Source organism: Triticum dicoccoides, chromosome 5B, assembly GCF_002162155.2.
Source record: "Triticum dicoccoides isolate Atlit2015 ecotype Zavitan chromosome 5B, WEW_v2.0, whole genome shotgun sequence".
NCBI classification, from domain to species: Eukaryota; Viridiplantae; Streptophyta; class Magnoliopsida; order Poales; family Poaceae; genus Triticum; species Triticum dicoccoides.
The window spans coordinates 60899813-60912700 of record NC_041389.1 but is presented as its reverse complement, the minus strand read 5'-3'; positions in this window follow the sequence as shown (position 1 = coordinate 60912700).

Here is a 12888-nt window from a genome sequence, read left to right as displayed (position 1 = left end):
TTCAGTTAGCAGCAGTAGCGAAGGAATCGCTCGATCGGGTTCAGTTAACAGCCATCGATCGATCGCTCGGGTTCAGTAACGCGTAGCCTGCAGTGCAATCGCTCGGGTTCAGTTAGAGCCCAACGCCTCGCTCGGGTTCTGTTAGAGCCAACACCTCACACACACGCGCGTACGTGTACGAGAGAAACGCGCATCGCTCGGCTCCCGACCTCCCACCGTAACCGGGAACTCCCCAAAATTTTCCTCCCCCTCGCTTCTACCATGGTTTTTTCCGTCATGGACGGCCCAAAGAATGTCATGCAGCTGCGTCTCCGGCCCACCCAAGACGAAAAGCCCATTTTCTATCATGATTTTTTGTCATAGAAGTAGGAGCCCACAACATCTATGATGATACCGGGTTTTGTCACAATTATCATCATAGAAGTGTCATATGTATGACATAAAAAATTTCGTTCATCCCAAAATGTCACGGATGTGTCTTTTTTTTGTAGTGATCATTGTCATCATCATGCCTAGCTAAAAAGGCATTAAAGAAAAGCGCTTATTGGGAGACAACCCAACATTTATACCTACTGTTTTAGTGTGTTCACATGATTATGCTACTGTAGTAATCATGTTTTATAGCATTTGTTTCAATAAAGTGCCAAGTAAGACCGTTAGGATAGCTTACGATGATAGTTGTGTTAATCCTGCTGAAAATCAGAAACTTTTGCGCCCAGTAAATTAGTTTTCATAATTCACATAAGCGTGCTATTGATCTGATTCATTTTGCTCTGGATTGGTACCTAAATTTATCAGTTTTCCCTAATATGGTATGATTTTTGGATTTACATAAGTATTTGAATAATACAGATTACTATAGAATGTTCTGTTTTTGACAGATTCTGTCTTCTATGTGTTGTTTGCTTATTTTGATGAAGCTATGAGTAGTATTGGAGGGTATGAACCATAGAGAAGTTGGAATACATTAGATATTACACCAATATTAATTTAGAATGAGTTCACAACAGTACCTAAGTGGTGATTTATTTTCATATACTAACGGAGATCATAAGATTTTCTATTGAGTTTTGTGTTGTGAAGTTTTCAAGTTTTGGGTGAAGATTCGATGGACTATGGAATAAGGAGTGGCAAGAGCCTAAGCTTGGGGATGCCCAAGGCACCCCAAGGTAATATTCAAGGACGACCAAGATCCTAAGCTTGGGGATGCCCCGGAAGGCATCCCCTCTTTCGTCTTCATTCATCTGTAACTTTACTTGGAGCTATATTTTTATTCACCACATGATATGTGTTTTTCTTGGAGTGTCTTGTCATTTTATTTTGTTTTGCTTGCTGTTTGAATAAAATATCTCAAGGAAAAACGGTGGCCACTCCTGGTTGGACTAGCGCTCCCTCCTCCTAGCGCTCCCTCCTCCTAGCGCCGGTGGCCACTCCGGCCCCGACGGCCACCCACCTCCTACCAGTGGCCACTCCGGCCCTGGTAGCCACCCACCCTGCCCAAGATGGCGTCGTTTGATCTCAACTTCGACCATGGGAAGAGATTCCAGATGGAGATGAGAACCAAGTTTGGCCACCCGGTGGTGTTCTCTCCTGGCTTTCACCAAAAGGAGTTCACAATGGTGGTCTCGTTCTGCCGTGCATCTTTCAAACTTGATGTGCACACGGTTAGTATCTCCCTCCTTGCCATGTTTGGTGGTTATGCACAAGGCTTTCGTGTTCGTCTTCTTCGGTATAGATCTTTCAAGTTTTCAGTAGCCTCAAAGTCGATGGGTTTTGAGATCTATAATGCGGGTAGAATCAAGGAAAAAGATTTTGAGGTTGTTTTTAACCTGTGGAATTTTGGTGGCCCGAACTGGTGCCGAGAGGAAGCGCTTTACTATGAAGAGCTAGATAAAGAATGGACTTTGGTTGGAAGGGCTGGCAGGGCCATCGTTCCTCATTCCGGTGATCACTGGAGTTACTCCGACGTGGTTAGAGCGAGTAAAGCAGTTTTTGAGAGATTATCGGGTCTCAATCAGGAGGACAATTCACTCAGCATTAATCAAAATTCATCTCAGCTTAACTCCGCGCAGGTTAGGCCACAACGGCCGCACAATGAAGTGCAACGTTACGTTGCACGCCATAATGTGGTTTGCCATGCATGCGGGGCCAACGGCCACATTGCTCGTTTTTGCACTACTCCGAATTTGACTGGGCTTTGGCCTTTTATTCCGTTTAGCTCTTTCCCAAGCCCTCCGGATGCTGTTCGGGCCGAGGGCCAAGTAGAGTCCTGGTTTCACTGTATTGGGCCGGTGGCACAGATTAGGCAAGTCACATCATTTAAGGAGCTGGTCAAGGATTTATTCCAAAACTTTCAGCCGAGACCCACGCTTGCCTCCTCGCATTCCACTCCACCTCCCAACTCTGTCTTCTCCACCGCTGCCACCCCCAACACCGCTAGCACATCGACAAACTCGCCGGCGCTTCCATTGCAACTAGAGAGGGCTCTGGTGGCCTCCTTGCCAGAGCCACGAGCAATGGCCAACATCCCAATCGATCCTCAGCCTTTTGTGCCGCATGGTTTTCAAGTTCAGGTCATTCCAGGAAGAACAGGGGTTTCTCGAGCCATAGTACCTCGCCGCCCCAGGCGCCACGAGGATTGGGCGATTGCCAGCATCCATCCCCACCCGAATGAGGTATTTTTTCCAAATGTTCGTGATATTCTGCAAGAGTTTCTTCAAGAAGAGGCCCAAGTTGGATTCAGAGAAATTCAGCCTTGCCCGTTCGGGGAGGCGTATGTGCAGTTTCGGCATGTTAGAGATCGAGACAGGCTTGTTCAACAAGGACCACATGCATTCGGTGATGTTTTTATCTCCTTTACTAAGCACGATGAAGGTAGAAATTGGCGCAGGCTGCATTTCAATAGGGTCTGTTGGTTGCTTTTTGTGGGAGTACCATTTGATTTCTGTAACACTGAGGATATTGCGTCTGCCATCTCTAAATGGGGCAAAATCATTAGTTGGGAGAAAGAGGATGCCCTCAAGGGTAAAATTGTTGTTAAGGCCAGAGTAACAGAGCTTGATGAAGTTCCTAAAAGCATAAGATGGTCTGAAGGAGAGAGATTTGAGGAAGATTCTTGGAATTGCTCTGTTGAGGTTCTCCTTGAGGAAATGCTAGGTGGTGGACCTGCAGATGAAGATCAAATCCCACCTGATGGTCTGGATCCACACCCCATCCCTCAACATGCAAATGACTTCCCAGGCTTCCAGCCGATCCCAAATCACAATATTCATGCCCAGAATGAGGACTGGGATGCTTGGGAAGAACATGAGGAACAAGAGCAGCACTGGGCTTTTCCCCAACCAGAGCCTCCACAGCAGCAGCAGCAGCAAGTGGTCATTCCTATGCTGCCAGATGAGGGTGCACCAAATAGCAGCATTACAACAACCATTTCCCTCTCTGATGGTCTGCTGTCTCTGACACACTCTGCCAGTGAGGAAGTTAATCAGGGATTTCATGCCCCTCAAGTTGGTCAAGGGCTATTAAACATTGCTCTGGCTTATAATGCAGTTGAAGAAGAGGAGGACCAGGCACTTCAGAACAATTTAGAAATTGAGCAACAACAAATTCCTACTTTGGAGCCTGTTCTCATACCTCAGGTTCTTGCTCTGGAGGCCCAAGTGGACCCACAGGTGAATCAATTGAATGGGGAGGAAGTTAAGGTTGCTGAAGCTCCTATTTCTGTCAGAAGCCCAGTCAATCAGAATGAGGCAAGAGATGATCTTCCTGTCCACAACTTGCTTCCTAATGAGAAGGGCAAGGAAGATGTTCCAATTCCTTATGTGGGAACATCTACAGACCAAAACAACTCAGGTAATTATGTTGATTTCTCTCTGCCCAGCTCCCCCTCTAGGATTGATTTACCTGAGCTGGCTCAGAATCATGCATTGGATATTATTGATGGTTCTCATTTAATGTCTAAAGAAGGTCTGGGATTGTGGATCAAACACTTTGCACCTGCAACCCAAGGAGCAGAGAACTCTTTCAAAATTGAAATACCTGTAAGTTGGTTCAACTTCATCATACATTTGCTATTAACACCTGATAAATTTAGTTGGACAATGCACTTACTAAAGTCTGATGTATGGAAAATATTGACTGCCAACTGTACACAAGAGGACACTATGCTATTTCATATACCTGATGGATGCTCTACTACCCAGGCACCAACCTGCAAAGATTTCATACTAGGACTGGGAAAAGAAAATGAAGGTGTTAGTCCAGCAGCACACTCATGCAGTGGAGCAGGCAGCCCACTGCAGCAAGTCTCTCCCAATAAATTACTGCCACTTGGGGAGGCTGTCTCAAGGAAGAGAAGGGACAAGGAGCCTCTGGTTGAGACTGAGGTAAGAAGAAGTGACAGGATTAGAAAAGATAACATGGGCTATAGAAGGAAAACTTGTGACACTAAAGCATGTTTGCCATGTAATGCTATTCCACCTGCTATTTAGAATATTGTGGTGAAAAATCTAACTAAATCTTTCTGTAAGGTTGCTGAGGAAGAACTGCATGGAAAGCTATCCAAGAAACCAAAAAAGAAGGGACAGGAGGAGGTGGCCAAGGTGTCCAAGGTCACTGGGCAGGATGACACATCCAACTTAAGTTGATGATGATAGTGTCATACAAGATGATTTGGAATAGCAGAGTATCTTGCTATTCTCTTTTGGAACGTACTCTCTTAAAGACTGAAAATTACATATTTCTAGTTTACCCAGAGAAAGATACTTTGTACCCTGGATGTAATGGATTGATGTGCAACCTCTGCTGCTCTCATATGGAGATGTTGTTTGATATTCCTACTGCTGCTATCATATTGTTTGTGAATTACTCCTTGTTAGGACAAGGTAGTATCAACATCTCTGTGACATGTTTGTATGAGGGGTCTGTTTGTTTGCCAACTGTTACAGTGGTGAAACACTTGAAATTATCTTGGGATAGACATCTAGGGCTGGACCTGGGTGATCAAGGACACAAAAGTCTGGTTATTAATGAATAACAACAGAACCTGGAATATACTGAACTGGAATGTCAGGGGTATTAATTCTCCAGAAAAGTGGTTAGCTATTAAGCAAAAAGTGGAAGAAAGTGTAGCTGGTATAGTCTGTCTTCAGGAAACAAAAAGAGAGATATTTGATTTAACATATATTCATAAAATTTGCCCACAGAGATTCAATAAATTTGAATACCTTCCCTCCATTGGGGCTTCAGGTGGCATCCTTACTGCTTGGAATGGTGCATTATTTACTGGGGAGTTGATGTTTCAAAATAAATTTTCATTATCCTTGCAGTTCACCTGCAAAACATCCTCCAAGTCTTGGATTCTCACAAATATTTATGGCCCCTACAATCATGAAGAAAAGATTGAATTCATTGATTGGTTTGAAAATATACAAATGCCTAGTGATGTGGACTGGATTATCATGGGTGATTTTAATTTCATTAGAAAACCTGAGGACAGAAATAAACCTGGAGGTGATGTAAATGAAATGCTTATGTTCAATGCAGCCATCAGTGAATTGGGATTAATTGAACTACCCCTCCAAGGAAGGCAATTTAGCTGGAGTAACATGCAAGACAACCCTTTATTAGAAAAACTAGATTGGTTTTTCACCTCTGCTGCCTGGATGACCAGCTACCCAGACACTACTGCTTTGCCCATGGCTAAACCTATATCTGATCATCTTCCATGCATGATAAAGATTGGTACATCAATTCCAAAATCCAGAGTGTTCAGGTTTGAAAATTACTGGCTCAGCCACAACTCTTTCAAACAAGTGGTACATGATGCTTGGAACATCCCAGTGGGCCACACTGATTGTGCAAAAAAGATTAATGCTAAGTTCAAGAATGTCAGAAGAGCTCTCAAACTTTGGGCTAAATCTTTATCTTGTCACAAAAAACAGATTGCAGAGTTGAATGATATTATTTTCCTCTGGGACTTCATTGAGGAATACAGGGCTTTGTCACTGTTTGAAACCAACTGCAGAAACATAATGAAGGACTTCTTACTCACAATACTCAACAATCAAAAAGTATACTGGAAGCAAAGAGGGAAAATTAAAGGGGTCAAGTTTGGGGATGAGAATACCAAATTCTTTCACACAAAAGCTTCTATCAATCACAGACATAACCAAATTGCTATGCTGGTAAACAAGGACCAAGTTGAAATTACTGACCATGAAGGAAAGGCAGCAATTCTAGGGGAAGCTTTCAAGAACAGATTGGGTCAGACAAATGGCCATTCTATGCACTTCAATCTTGAGGAATTGTATGAACATACAATGGACCCACTACTTTTCATTGACTTGGAAAAACCTTTTTACTGTAGAGGAAATTGAGGATGTGGTCAAGAATTTGCCAAATGATAAATCTCCTGGTCCTGATGGTTTCAATAATAAGTTTCTCAAGAATTGCTGGGATACAATAAAATTAGATGTCATTGAACTTATAATGGCCTTTCATGCTGGAAATGTCAATCTTGAGAGCATTAACTCATCCTTCATCACACTTATTCCTAAAAAAGAAGTACCACTTACTCCAAATGATTTCAGACCCATTTCTCTGCTTAATGGGGTTCTGAAGATAATTACAAAGATTCTGGCAAACAGGTTACAAGGAGTAATTCTGCAGATGGTACATATCAATCAGTATGGCTTCCTTAAAGACAGAGTGATTCAGGACTGCCTAGGATGGGCTTATGAATACATCCACCAATGTCATAAATCTAGGGAGGAAATCTTAGTTATTAAATTGGACTTTGAAAAAGCTTTTGATACAATTGAGCATGAAGCAATATTGGACATTTTTAAAGCCAAAGGTTTTGGTGACAGGTGGATCTCTTGGATGAAAAGCCTATTCTCAACAGCAACATCTTCTGTACTTCTAAATGGAGTACCAGGGAAAAAATTCTACATCAAAAGGGGAGTAAGACAAGGAGATCCTTATTCCCCACTAATTTTTGTGCTGGCAGCAGATCTGTTACAATCTATCTTAAACAGAGCAATGAGGTTAAACTTACTATCTGCACCACTGCAAGTGAACTCCTGCCCACATTTCCCAATTGTGCAATATGCAGATGACACTCTAGTGATTATGCAGGCAGATACTAGGCAACTGTTCTATCTGAAAGCTTTACTGAACACTTTTGCCTCAGCTACAGGACTCAAAGTGAATTATGGGAAGTCTTTTTGGTTCCTCTAAACATTAACGAAGATAGGGTTGATCTATTCACAAACACACTCCAATGTGCAAGAGGACAGTTACCTTTCAATTACCTTGGACTTCTATTAGGTATCTACAAGCCCACTGTGGAACAATGTTTGCCTCTAGTCAACAGGATTGCAAAAAGGTTGGCAGGAATATCCATCTTCATGACTCAGGCTGGAAAATTGATGCTGGTAAAGTCAGTGCTAACTTCTTTGGTTGTGTTCTTCATGACATGTCTGGACATCCCAATCACTATAAAAAAGCAGATTGTAAAATACCTACGTCACTGTCTTTGGAGAGGCCCAGATATGGAGGACCGCAGGCCTGCTCTAGTTGCTTGGACTACTGTGTGCAGACCAAAAGATCAGGGAGGTCTAGGGGTATTGGATATATATACTCACAACAAAACACTGCTAATGAAGAACTTGCATAAATTTTTCAACAGGCATGATATACCATGGGTCAACTTGATATGGGAAACCTACTACAATGATGGACAGTTACCAGGAGACAACATGGTGGGTTCCTTTTGGTGGAAATCAAACTTGGCACTTCTGGATCACTACAAAGCTATTGCTAGATGCAATGTGGGAGATGGGATCAGTGCTTATTTTTGGGATGATCTTTGGCACCAGGCTGTACTCAAGCACAAGTTACACCACCTGTACTCTTTTGTGAGGAACCCACAGATGAACATACAATAGGTATTGCAGACAGAGTATCTTCAGGACCTATTCTTCTTACCATTGACAACAGAGGCATATGAGGAGTTCATTGAAATGGAGGATATTTGCATCTCTATGAGACAATCTGAATTTCTGGAATCTCTAGATACTTGGAGTTACATCTGGGGTAAGGAGACATACTCTTCCATCAAAGCATATAAGGTATTAATAGGTCACAAGCAAACACCTCCCCATTTCAGTTGGATCTGGCAAAGCTCATGTCAGCCAAAACATAAAGTTTTCTTCTGGCAACTACTCCATGACAGAGTTAACACTAGAAACTTGCTTAGAAGGAAGAATTTTGTGCTGGAAGCATACAATTGTGCAGTCAATGATTGTCAGCAGGAAGAAACACTTCATCACCTTTTCTGGGGATGCCCATTTGTGCAACAATGCTGGGACTACATTTGTCCAACTAGAACACAAAACATGTCAGTTCTGGAAGCATTCCAGGATCTAAAGGACAAACTGCAATACCCTTTTTACATGGAGATCATCATTCTAGGAGCATGGGCCATATGGATAAGCAGAAATAACAAAATATTCGAAAACATTACACCATCCTTTCAAGGTTGGAGGTTCATTTTCCTGGAGGAGCTAAAACTTTTAAGGTTCAGAATGAAGAAGAAGCATTTGAATCATTTCAACCAATGGCTGGAAGACTTGTTGTAATTTTCTATTTGTGCTTACTCATAGCTTTTTTCCTTTCCTTTTTCTTTTCATTTTATTTCCTTTATTAGTCTTTCTTTTTTAGTTTTATTTTTGTTTTCTTTCTGTAGGCTTACCTCAAGCCTGCAAGACTACTTGTTTATTTGCTCATTAATATAAAAAATGCAGTGGGGTTTTACCCTACTGTTCATAGTCAAAAAAAATAAAAAAAATATCTCAAGATCTGAAATTCTTAAATGTTAGAGAGTCTTCACATAGTTACATAATTATTCGAGTACTCATTGATCTTCACTTATATCTTTTGGAGTAGTTTGTCGTTTGCTCTAGTGCTTCACTTACATCTTTTTAGAGCACGGTGGTGGTTTTATTTTATAGAAATTAATGAACTCTCAATCTTCACTTATATTATTTTGAGAGTCTTTTAGAATAGCATGGTAATTTGCTTTGGTTATGAAATTAGTCCTAATATGATGGGCATTCAAGATGGGTATAATAAAAACTTTCATATAAAGTGCATTGAATACTATGAGAAGTTTTATGATTGATGATTGTTTTGAGACATGAGGATGGTGATATTAAAGTCATGCTAGTGGTGTAATTTTGAATTTGAGAAATACTTGTGTTGAGGTTTGCACATCCCGTAGCATGCACATATGGTAACCGTTGTGTGACAAATTTGAAGCATGAAGTGTTCTTTGAGTGTCATCCTTTGTGTGGAGGTCGGGGGCGCATGATGGTTAACTCATACCAACCTCCCCCCTAGGAGCATGCATGTAGTGCTTGGTTTGATGACCTGTAAATTTTTGCAATAAGTATGTGAGTTCATTATGACTAATGTTGAGTCCGTGGATTATACACACTCTCATCCTTCCATCATTGCTAGCCTCTTCGGTACCGTGCATTGCCCTTTCTCACCTTGAGAGTTGGTCAAACTTCGCCGGTGCATCCAAAACCCGTGATATGATACGCTCTATCACACATAAACCTCCTTGTCGGTGTCAAAACCGGCGGATCTCGGGTAGGGGGTCCCGAACTATGCGTGTAGGCGGATGGTAACAGGAGACAAGGGACACGATGTTTTTACCCAGGTTCGGGCCCTCTCGATGGAGGTAAAACCCTACTCCGGCTTGATTAATATTGATGATATGGGTAGTACAAGAGTGGATCTACCACGAGATCAAGGAGGCTAAACCCTAGAAGCTAGCCTATGGTATGATTGTTGTAATGGTTGTTCGTCCTACGGACTAAAACCCTTCGGTTTATATAGACACCGGAGAGGGCTAGAGTTACACAGAGTCGGTTACAATGGTAGGAGATCTACATATCTGTATCGCCAAGCTTGCCTTCCACGCCAAGGAAAGTCCCATCCGGACACGGGACGAAGTCTTCAATCTTGTATCTTCATAGTCTTGGAGTCCGGCCGATGATGATAGTCCGGCTATCCGGACACCCCCTAGTCCAGGACTCCCTCACTCCTTATATCTTCCTCAAAACAGCCACCATACCTACCTATTATGGCATTTCCATAGCCATTCCGAGATATATTGCCATGCAACTTTCCACCGTTCCGTTTATTATGACACGATTCATCATTGTCATATAGCCTTGCATGATCATGTAGTTGACATCATATTTGTGGCAAAGCCACCGTTCATAATTTTTTCATACATGTCACTCTTGATCCATTGCCCATCCCGGTACATCGCCGGAGGCATTCATATAGAGTCATATTTGTTCTAGTATCGAGTTGTAATCTTTGAGTTGTAAATAAATAGAAGTGTGATCATCATCATTCATAGAGCATTGTCCCCCCCAAAAAAAGAAAGGCCAAATAAGAAAGGCCCAAAAAAAGAAAAAAAGAAAAAAAGAGAAATAAAAAAGGACAATGCTACTATCCTTTTTCCACACTTGTGCTTCAAAGTAGCACCATGATCTTTATGATAGAGAGTCTCTTGTTTTGTTACTTTCATATACTAGTGGGAATTTTTCATTATAGAACTTGGCTTGTATATTCCAACGATGGGCTTCCTCAAATGCCCTAGGTCTTCATGAGCAAGCAAGTTGGATGCACACCCACTTAGTTTCTTTTGTTGAGCTTTCGTACATTTATAGCTCTAGTGCTTCCGTTGCATGGCAATCCCTACTCCTTGCATTGACATCAATTGATGGGCATCTCCATAGCCCGTTGATTAGCCACATCAATGGGAGACTTTCTCTTTTTTTCTCCACACAACCTCCATTATCATATTCTATTCCACCCACAGTGCTATGTCCATGGCTCACGCTCATGTATTGCGTGAAAGTTGAAAAAAGTTTGAAAAGGCTAAAGTATGAAACAATTGCTTGGCTGAAATCGAGGTTGTGCATGATTTGGATATTTTGTGTGACGAAGATGGAAGCATAGCCAAACTATATGATTTTGTAGGGATGAACTTTCTTTGGCCATGTTATTTTGAGAAGACATGATTGCTTTGTTAGTATGCTTGAAGTATTATTGTTTTTATGTCAATATTAAACTTTTATCTTGAATCTTTCGGATCTGAACTGCCACAATAAAGAAGATTACAGATAATTATGTTAGGTAGCATTCAACATCAAAAATTCTGTTTTTATCATTTACCTACTCGAGGACGAGCAGGAATTAAGCTTGGCGATGATTGATACGTCTCCAACGTATCTATAATTTTTGATTGTTCCATGATATTATATTATCTGTTTTGGATGTTTAATGGGCTTTAATATACTCTTTTATATGATTTTTGGGACTAACCTATTAACCCAGAGCCCAGTGCCAGTTTCTATTTTTTCCCTTGTTTTTGAGTATCACAGAAAAGGAAAAGCAAACGGAGTCCAATTGACCTGAAATTTGATGGAGATTATTTTTGGACCAGAAGAAGCTCACGGAGCATCGGAGATGGACCAGAAGAGTCCCGGGCTGCCCATGAGGGTAGGGGCGCACCCACCCCCCTGGGCGCCCCCCCCCCCGCCTCGTGGACAGCCCGGAGACCCCCCCTGACTTGTTCCCGGCGCCAATACCTCTCATATGTAACCAAACTTCCAGAAAGAAACCTAGATCGGGAGTTCCGCCGCCGCACACCTCCAGAGCCACAAAAAACCAATCTAGACCCGTTCCGGCACCCTGCAGGAGGGGAGATCCATCACCGGTGGCCATCTTCATCATCCCGACGCTCTCCATGACGAGGAGGGAGTAGTTCACCCTCGGGGCTGAGGGTATGTACCAGTAGCTATGTGTTTGATCTCTCTCTCTCTCTCGTGTTCTTAAGGTGGTATGATCTTGATGTACCGCGAGCTTTGCTATTATAGTTGGATCTTATGATGTTTCTCCCCCTCTACTCACTTGTAATGGATTGAGTTTTCCCTTTGAAGTTATCTTATCGGATTGAGTCTTTAAGGATTTGAGAACACTTGATGTATGTCTTGCCGGGCTTATCTGTGGTGACAATGAGATATCATGTCATCTACTTGATGTATGTTTTGGTGATCAACTTGCGGGTTCTGTGATCTTGGGAATCTATGCATAGGGGTTGGCACACGTTTTCATCTTGACTCTCCGATAGAAACTTTGGGGCACTCTTTGAAGTTCTTTGTGTTGGTTGAATAGATGAATCTGAGATTGTGTGATGCATATTGTATAATCATACCCACGGATACTTGAGGTGACATTGGAGTATCTAGGTGACATTAGGGTTTTGGTTGATTTGTGTCTGAAGGTGTTATTCTAGTACGAACTCTATGATAGATCGAACAGAAAGAATAGCTTAGTGTTATTTTACTACAGACTCTTGAATAGATCGATCAGAAAGGATAACTTTGAGGTGGTTTCGTACCCTACAATAATCTCTTTGTTTGTTCTCCGCTATTAGTGACTTTGGAGTGACTCTTTGTTGCATGTTGAGGTATAGTTGTATGATCCAATTATGTTATTATTGTTGAGAGAACTTGCACTAGTGAAAGTATGAACCTTAGGCCTTGTTTCCTAGCATTGCAATACCGTTTACACTCACTTTTATCATTGGTTACCTTGCTGTTTTTATATTTTCAGATTACAAAAACCTATATCTATCATCCATATTGCACTTGTATCACAATCTCTTCACCGAACTAGTGCACCTATACAATTTGCCATTGTATTGGGTGTGTTGGGGACACAATAGACTCTTTGTTATTTGGTTGCAGGGTTGTTTGAGAGAGACCATCTTCATCCTACGCCTCCCACGGATTGATAAAC